At 47.0% G+C, this 8,844-nt stretch overlaps 1 protein-coding gene and 1 long non-coding RNA gene across 6 annotated transcripts in view; one reads left to right on the top strand and one right to left on the bottom strand.

The window, feature by feature from the left end:
- SLC6A6 (solute carrier family 6 member 6) overlaps positions 1-8,844 on the top strand; it is a 118,866-nt gene that overhangs the window by 50,644 nt on the left and 59,378 nt on the right. The window lies entirely within an intron of this gene.
- On the bottom strand, positions 3,126-8,838 carry LOC118452325. 2 transcript variants are annotated; one of them, XR_004842074.1, is made up of 4 exons: positions 8,300-8,838; positions 7,637-7,832; positions 6,917-7,030; positions 3,126-6,599 (listed from the first exon to the last, which is right to left on the bottom strand). It is a non-coding gene; the product is annotated as an uncharacterized LOC118452325 (long non-coding RNA). The 2 variants fall into 2 exon arrangements; XR_004842073.1 differs by having other exon boundaries at positions 3,126-7,030.

The following is an 8,844-nucleotide window of genomic DNA, read 5'->3' as shown; positions in this document are numbered from 1 at the left end:
TTTTGTTGTGGAAACAGTCTCCGCAGTACCCTTGAAAATTCATCCTGAGGCAAGTTTGAAATAATTCATGCTTTTGCTCTGACAAAAATATCTTCATGTTTGGAGCAAACAGCTGTGATGCTGGTGGAGAACAGCAGAAATATGACCTGGACTCAAACCTGTATCTTACTGGGAGAACTGGGAGCTTGGTCTCCCAGCAGGGAGGTGAAATTCAAGCAGCAACATTTGCAAAGCTGCCAAGAGGTCTGGGATGGCAGAAATCAGCTTGAGGGGAAAACCTGAGTTTAAGCCAGGTGGAATGGCCATGTGGCAGTGTCTGCTACTCCGGCTGGAGGTGGTGTCTGTGCCCTGAGCTCCAGCAGGCCAGTGGATGTGCCTCCATAAATGCCATACCCCTCTCCACGTGGCTTGGCAGGACCTCCGGGGGATTAGGATGGAAAAGCTCCCAGGGGCCCCCCACACCCTCCACTGTGTGCCTCTGCTCCGTGCATTTATTCAGCTCTGTCACCAGGCAATCCCAGTGCCTCGCAGCTCCGGATGATGCCCAGTCACTGCCACAACCCAGCCTGGCCATGCAGCTCCTCTGCCAGCCCCCCCAGCCGTGCTGCCCATGTCCCCCCCACTGGCACTCACTGCGGGGCAGCATGGACCAAGGGCATCTTTGTGAGCACTGCGGGCATCCCGAACCCACTTTGGCTGCTCCACAGGATACTGGCATGTGCTTCCAAAGGAAATGTGGGAGCCTGAGGACAAGTTTTCACACTCCCCTCCATGAACTTCACAAGCCCAACAGGCAAACACAAAGGAGTACAAATAAGAAAACTTCCAGTCTTTGGCTGACACAGACAGTAAGAGAAAATTGTGTGGTGCTACAGGCATCCTGTGACCAACTATGCACAGAATATTAACTGTTTGTGGCCCATTTAACAATGAGCAAGTGGTAAGATGGAGCATGGATCCAAATCAGAGCCTACTAGCCTTGGCCAAAGAGATTTAGAGGTGTAAAGCTGGATTTTTAGTGCTTCATGCTGAGCCGCTCTCTGCAAGGATGCAACACTGGGTTGGTATTGCCTGCTGGGCAGGGTAAGGCCACCTTGCCGTACGCTGGACCCATCCAGCACTTTGCTTTCTTGATTCACAGGACCAGTAGTGGGTACCTGGCAGGGAAAACATGCCCGTTATGGGGGCAGTCCTAGCTGAATGCATAGTTGCCAGACTGGAAGGATCCCGATGTGATCTTCTGTGTTGGTGGATCTCAGGGAGGCAAAGACCCCCATCATTACTGGTTCGTGTTGTGTTTGACATAATAGCTGCGGGGCCAAGTGGGGCAACAGGGCTCATGTGCGCCCCACCAACCTGAGCCCAAGGTAACGGAAAGAGTCCTGGGTAGCTCGAGGGAGGCCTTACAAGCTCATGTTGTGTGTTGCTTTACGCTAATGCAGCATTGTGATTACATGCTACTTTGCTTAGATGGGCATTTAAAAAAAAACAGTTTGCAAACTTTATCAACCACATGTGAAGGGAAGATCAGATGCCATTTTCCTGAGGAACAGTAAATAACTCACAACTTTCAGAAAGAGAAGTATTTCTAAAACCAGTAAGGAGCCAAACACAAAGTGGCGGCTGCTCCTGAATCCCTGGTTGTGTCCATCGGTCCGGTCACCTCTCCCTATTTCTGGCTGGGCTTATACAGAGGAGAGACTCGATGGTGACAAGGTGAGGGCTGGGAATGCAACGTGCATGTATGTGCATTGGCCAGGCAGGGTGAGGCTGCCATTGCATGGGGTTTTGGTCTTTTTTTTCTCCTTAGCATTTGTGTTGGCTTGCTCCAGAGCTGTGTGGCTCCTGGGGGTGTGCCACCTCGCAGTTCTGTCCCTCGCCGCCAGCCCCTTCTCCCGCAGGCCCTGTGCTGAAGGCTCAAAAAAGGTCAGAGAAGAAACCCCCCTCACTCCAGCTTCTCCTCTTCTGAAATGGGTCACTTTTTCAGGAGGTGGGTAGGAATTGCCTTGTAAAAATACCATTTGTCAAAGCTGCATCTAAACAACATAGCAGATATGCAACACCATTAGGATACAGGGACAGGCAAGAAAACTCCCTAAAATTCTGCCTTTCCTCATAACACCACCAAGTGAGTGACACTGGCCTCGGGCCAGGTCAGGAGCTCGCTGCCCAGGAAGCACCCAGATAAACTTTCCTAAACCTGCATCTGCCCAGGTTGGGAGAGAAGTCAGGTATCCCGAAAGAGAAGTGCAGGGATGCCGCAGGGAATATTGCTGAACTTATTTTAGGCAGCGGAGATTCTGGCTGAAAGATCACTTGAGAGCATGCCAAAGGCCCACAAAAGGTAACTGCTTGGGGAGGCTCAAGGTCACCCAAGCCTGCAAGCCGCTGGCCCCTCCTCGGTGACATTGCTGCCCTATGGAGCAACGTGCTGCCGCCGAGGTGGAGGCCGAGGCATCCTCCCCGGAGCACGCGGGCCATGTGTTTGTGCCCAGGCTGTGCCAGGGGACGGCGGGCACGGGCATGCCAGGAGCTGTCTGAACCACCCTGAGTGGGCAGCGCAGCGGATGCTGCTACATCGCTCTGCCGGTTAAAAGCGAAGCTCCCAAAGCCGGCTGTGCCTCCCCTGCCATCAGATGCAAACAATTTGTTTTGCATTTGGACCGGTAGTCCGGAAAACCGAAGCGCTGTGTTTTTAAGTTTATATTACATGTTTGCTTTCTAGTTTTGTTAATTAAAATCATGTAACTGGATGAACGGTTACTGGAGAGCTTGCAGGGCTTCTTTGAAATTTTCTGTTTTTTCTGGAGGCTCAAGCATTCGATGCTCTTTCTCCCTCTGCTTGCAGTGCATTAATTCACCTCGCTAGAAACTGTCTGAGCCGGTAAAAGCATGCATTTGGGAATGGTTTTGTTTCTTACAGTATTTTCTCTTAGTGTTTGCCTACACCTGCCAGTGTAATTTGTCAGAATAAACTAGGTACTTTAAAATCATTTTTTATACACTCTTCCTAAGTGTTTCACCGTTGCTTTGAAAGGAAAGGGAGCAGAGGGACCCATAAGCAAATAAAAAGAAATATGAGCAGGTAGGAATTCACTCGAGTGATCACTCTTCTTCCTCTTCAGTGAGTTTAATCCGTCGGCTTGCCTGGATCAGTCACATAAGTCGAGAGGGCTCGATTGCATCAGTGAGCTCACCACCATAAATTTCTGGACTGTTTTCCACTGTGATGCCCACTGTCACCTAGGATGGGGTCAGGCCAAGCCTGCCCAGCTCAGTGACCAGCTCCAAATGGAAATGGAAGTGGTTCTGCCCGGCAGCCTCAGACCCTGCTGACCTTTTGTTGCTTTCAGAGTTCTACCACAACTTTTTCCCCATCTCCTACCCTACATCCTTGTATGGCTTCCCAACTTTCACATCACCTTTGCAGCACCCATGTAACCATCACGGCCCTGCAGGAGCTGTTCTGCTTGAGAGGCCATGGAAATCTCTCTGCAGGCCATGCAGCAGCAGAATATTTAGCTGCAGCACAGTGAGTACGTTATCAGCAGGGAAAGGGGCACGTTCACAATGTGCCTCGTCTCCAAGCACGCCTTGTGCTGCTGGAGTGGCCCTTGCAGAGGACCCACTCCATTGAAGGAACATCACTTAAACTGCCCAGACTTGAAGCTTTACTTTCAGGACTGAAAACATGAAGCGTGGACATGGGCAAGGACAGGCCAACATAAGCAGGATTTACTGTGGTCTGCAGCCAAAGCTCCGAGCAGCTCAGCCAAGCACATACATGCTGCTGTCATGCTGCTTTCATGCGAGAGTATCGCCCTAACTCGGCAGTGCCTTTCCATGCAAATCTCAAACTGTTCTGCGCCGTGTCAGATAATGACTCCAGAATTAGATCCAACAAGATGACTTTTTTGTTGCAGCAAGTACGTTCAGAGACTTAGCCTTTTCAGGGCTTGTATCTTGGTTATTAATAGTATCATTTGCCTTCTTTTGGAAAATTGAATTCACGTGATAAAGAGGAACTTTACGTATCAAATTCTGATGCAGAAGTTCTGGTATGAGTGCTTTTGTAAAATGCAGAAGTGGAAAATGCAGAGTATATGGTAGAAAATTATCTTCTTTTGTGTTTTTTTGCAAATGTTATATGCTTGAGCCAGCAAAGAACAACACCAACATTAAAAAAAAAATCCATTACCTGTTGATCTTGTCCCATTTTTGGCAAATTTAGGCAGGCATTACAAGATTTGAAAAGGACTGTTATGTAATAGTTAGTTCAGGCAAAAAATTATTAAAAGAGATAAGTTACCATACATCTAGTACTAGGTAAGCAGATTAAAAAGAAAAAAACCTGGGAAGTGCAATAACTGGATTTACTAATGCCACATAAAATTAAAAGATGAGCACAAATTTGGATTTTTGCACAGGGCAAGTGCCGCAGAATTTTCCTCGGGGAACAATCTGCTATTGGCAAAGCGTGGTCAAACAGAACAAACAAATCTTTTTGGGCTTTAATTGTTGTGATTCTCTTTAAAAGTTACATCAATTTTAGCATGCGGAATGCAATTGTGAAAGAAAATGGGTTTCCTGAATTTTCGGCGATTGACTAAAATCCACGCACATTACTGGTTATTTTAATTTAAGGAAAAAAGGATTTTGTTTCTTTATCCTGTTACATAACACTGGGTCTGTTCTCCCTTGAACACACAAGTGTGTTTATCATTAATCTTAAAGGGAAACAGTCGGCCTTCAAAATCCTTTCTGAATTTTTATCTATTTTTTTTTTTTTTTAAGTTTGATCCCAATTGACTGGATAGGAATTGAAGCATGCTGTTTATTTTTTTAATTAGATTACTTCAACCTCATTTTGGGCTTGATGATCTGAAAGGTCTTTTCAATCTACACGATTCTATGATTCTATGATTTATGCATAGCTCTTTTACCGTTTTTCCCAACGGCAACAGTGAAGAAAAAAACCCATTGGTTTAGAAGTGACTTCAAAAATGCAAAACATAGGGTTCATACAGCATCCAGCAGGAGACAGAGTACCTGTTATTGGTTTTTAGCTCATCTTTATGAAACTGGCTGGCTTTGAAGACATTCTTTAATAATACCTATATTTTTCATTCTATAATGCATTCCTTTCAAGGACTTTAAATTGCTCGGGAGCTCTTGGAAATCCTGGTGAAAACCTTTGGGTATGTGAGAGTTTTTTTATTTCCAGGTAGCTGACTGTCAATTAACTTGAGACACTTCACTTTGTCCAAAAGCCAGCGTGACCACTTTGGTTCCAGGCTGCTTGGTTCCTCGGGGTTTGCCCCTTGCTTTAGGAATCAGCCCCTGTAAAGAAACAGGCATTTCTAAACTCGACTGGTGTGTGGAAAGGATCCGCTCCAGCCTTTCAGTCTGGCTAAGTGCCTCAAATTAAGATGTAATTAGCTTGATATAAGGAAAGGACCAGTGGAGGCAATCCCATAATGGCTAGGCAGTCTCAAATATAAGCAGAATAGGCCACCCATAGCATTAAAATCAGAGAATTTAATGCCAATGGGGCTACTTTTCAAGAAGACCTGTGGGTTTTAGTTGCCTTTGTGTTTGACTTGTAAACTGGGTGCAGGGCTCCATCACCGGCAGGTTCACATGATGGGGAGTATACCAAAAACACGGGTCATGTTTTGACTTCTGTTCGATATCTTATTTATATATGATTTGAATGGATAAACTAAGAAAAATTAACTGTCCAGGCCATAATTTCATCTAAAATCAACACAGACTAAAACTACAGCAACTTAGTGGATTGTGTGGATTAGTGAGATACCCTGGTATGTAACAGCAATAGCAACAATTCTACTCCCCGATTTAGTAATGCTTAAAAGCTGCAATCCAGAGTCACTACATGATGTGCAAATCCCTTACAAAATCTGCCTCCCTTTTTCAAGCTCAGGATTCTTTGCTCTGCAGGGGAACCCAGAAGTTTGCCCCCCACATGGCTTTGTATAGGAAATTCATGTTTGGAGAATCATTAATGCCATGGACTCACTCAGGCCATCTTTTTGCCATCCTTGCTTACACCCTTCTTTACAGACAGTGCTGTCCACTTGTCCCCTAGATTTCTCCTGGACTTTGTGCCTGAATAAATTTTGCCTTTTTTATTTTAATGTTTAAATGTAAAATCTTCCCAATCCCTGAAAAACCTTTTTGTTCTTGCCCTGCCTTGGTCCTGAGTCCATGAAACGCCATGTTCCCTTTAGCAGCCACGTGCTGAAAAGAAACGAGTTTTTTCTCCTGAAAAAAAGCAAGACATATTAAATCCCTTTCAATTTTAAAATTAATGAGAACTTGCTGATGAGCTTATTTTAGATCCTGGTGTGGTAGCCCTCCCCCCCTCCACCTCACCTGATAGAAATCTGATCTAACTCTGCCATACACTTGTGTTAATATGCATCCATCTGCGAAATTAGGCACTTGCATCCCTGCCCCTTGAAAGCTTTTTTAGAGGGTGCAAATACGTCGAATCTCTTCTGACTTCCGTGCCTTCTCAGTAGATTTCCACATGTTGTAGCCAAGCTGGGGATTTGGCCCAGTGTCTTTTTTAAACCCTGTGACCCAGACATGGAGATTAAAACAGAGTTATGTTATTGGATTAAACAGATACAAGAGGTGCTCACTGTATCAGCACCCAACACCTTAAAACTCCAGAAAGCAGCTCAGCATGTTAATGGCAAAAATAGTGTCTAAGAAAGCGGGGAAACGCAAAGGAAGGTGATTGCTAACCCATGCCCTGGGCTGGGGTGCAAAAACCTGCCGCTCTGCCTGGCCTGAAAAGCGGCCACAGAGACATTGTATTCTGCTTTCCGCAGCATCTTAATACTGCATACACTCGAGATTTGGTATAAGTCATTTGAGCTACACCTACCTGTCACCGGAGTGATTTTGGCCTTTCTTCGTTAAGTTTGGGTTACTGCCTTCATGGGGGGGGGGCGGGGTTTGGGGTTTGGCTTGATTACACCGTGAATGGCACCGGCACATACTGCAATCAATAGAACTGCAGAAGTAAAACTACTAATAGATTAAAGCCAGACCTACAGGAAAAGGATAGTAATTTCGGGCACCGTTTATGTGCTTAATATTATACACATGCTTATGCTTTGTAATTTGGGCTCTAACTTGTGATTTGGGTTACATAAGAGAGCCGGAGGAGCCAGAGGCATTAGTGCTGCCCTACGCCGCTGCAGCCAAGGCAGAGTTCCCCCAAATATTCATCAGGCACATTCTCAGAAGTTGTGCTGTCTCATAACGAAACAGCAGACAGCAATGCACATATTTATGACACAAAAGGACTAATTATTATTATTATTCCACTTAGCTCTAGGTACTGTTTACATGCCTCTGAATTCAAAACAGCTTTGGCTCTTGGGTTTTTTACCCCAAACATTTTTATTTTTTTTTAAACACAGAGAGCAACCATGTGCTTTGTGTGGCTGACTTTTCTTTTAATGAGTGAGGAGCAACAGAACAAGAGAGAGCCAGAGACAGAAAATACAGGCTTTGATTCCTCTAGAGAACTTGAGCAAAATATTCCACTGCTGTCAGTGGTACAGCTGTGTTGGCAGAGGCCCCCCCAGCCGCTACTTACATTTCACCGATGTGACTGCCGGTTCCTAATCTGCATCGAGGCATCCTCGCTGCAATTGAACAAGTGGCTGCGCCGGTGAGAAATGTTTTGCTTCGCTCCCTAGTGTGGCCAGAGCCGCTTGTGCCTGTGGTCCCTCGTGGAGCCTCCCTCACAAAATGCTAGCCGCCTTCAGCAAAGGATGCCTACGAATGTGGAGCTGCAGTGCACAAGAAGCCTGAATCAGAAGACGTAGGTGGCAGCATGCACAACATCGTGTTATTAGTTCAAACCCGGCTGTTTAGTGGAGATATGTCATCAATTTGCTGCATATATCCTATACTCGTGTCTGTTTTTCACTTAAAAACCTATTCACTTTGCAAGTCAGCTCGGATATTGGAAAATCGCAGAGTGAGCTGAAGTCAGGGAAAACCGCTTGCGTGACTGTGGCACACGGTATGTGGCACACTGTACCGCCAGCAGGGAGTGTGCAGAAGGGGTGCAGCGCTCCGTGCTCTTGCATCAACCAGCCAAGGAAATCAGCCTTTTCTAGAGACCTCCCCGGAGGCTGCTGCGATGGAACTGGATCCCCTGGCAGCCTATCCATAGCTGACGGGCTCCCAAGGTGTGTCGCCCGGCGACTGCCATCCTAGTTTGTGGTGTAGGAAGGTAGGTAGGGTCTTGTACCTGGGAAAGCCTGGGAGAGCAGGGCAGTGGGGACGGTTTGCTCCTCTTTGGTCCGCCTCTGGTGTTCCCCGTGCAAACTTAGCACCACAGGACTTCCGCAAAACACAGACGGCCCAAAAATCTCCTTTTCCCCACTACTCTGCCCCACAACGCAAGGGGTATTTTGCAGTACAGAGGATCTTACTAAGTCTTCAGCAGGGATTCTATGAAAATGCCTAGCGCGTCCGTACGCTGCAGAATCCTTCCATGAACAGACCTAGGGAGATGCAGGTAGGAGAGCAAGGACGCATTTGAGCCATACACCCCCTTCGCCTGCAGGAGAAAAGCACCGGCTTTCGGCGCAGCGAAACCCAGCGCGGGCCAAAACCACTGCCCCGCTCACATCTCCTGCACATCGCCCCGGCTGTACTTTGTCCTCCAGCTGCCGGCCGGTCCCGGGGACTGCTCTTTTGGGAGGAGGCAGAAGAGCGGAGAGATCCCGCTCCCCCGGGCACCTGCCAGGCCACGCTCCCTCGTGTTTCCCCCTCCAGCAGCTGGCGGCTGCC

Source organism: Egretta garzetta, unplaced genomic scaffold, assembly GCF_000687185.1.
Source record: "Egretta garzetta isolate BGI_Z169 unplaced genomic scaffold, ASM68718v1 scaffold215, whole genome shotgun sequence".
NCBI classification, from domain to species: Eukaryota; Metazoa; Chordata; class Aves; order Pelecaniformes; family Ardeidae; genus Egretta; species Egretta garzetta.
This window is presented reverse-complemented; position numbering and strand designations above follow the sequence as displayed.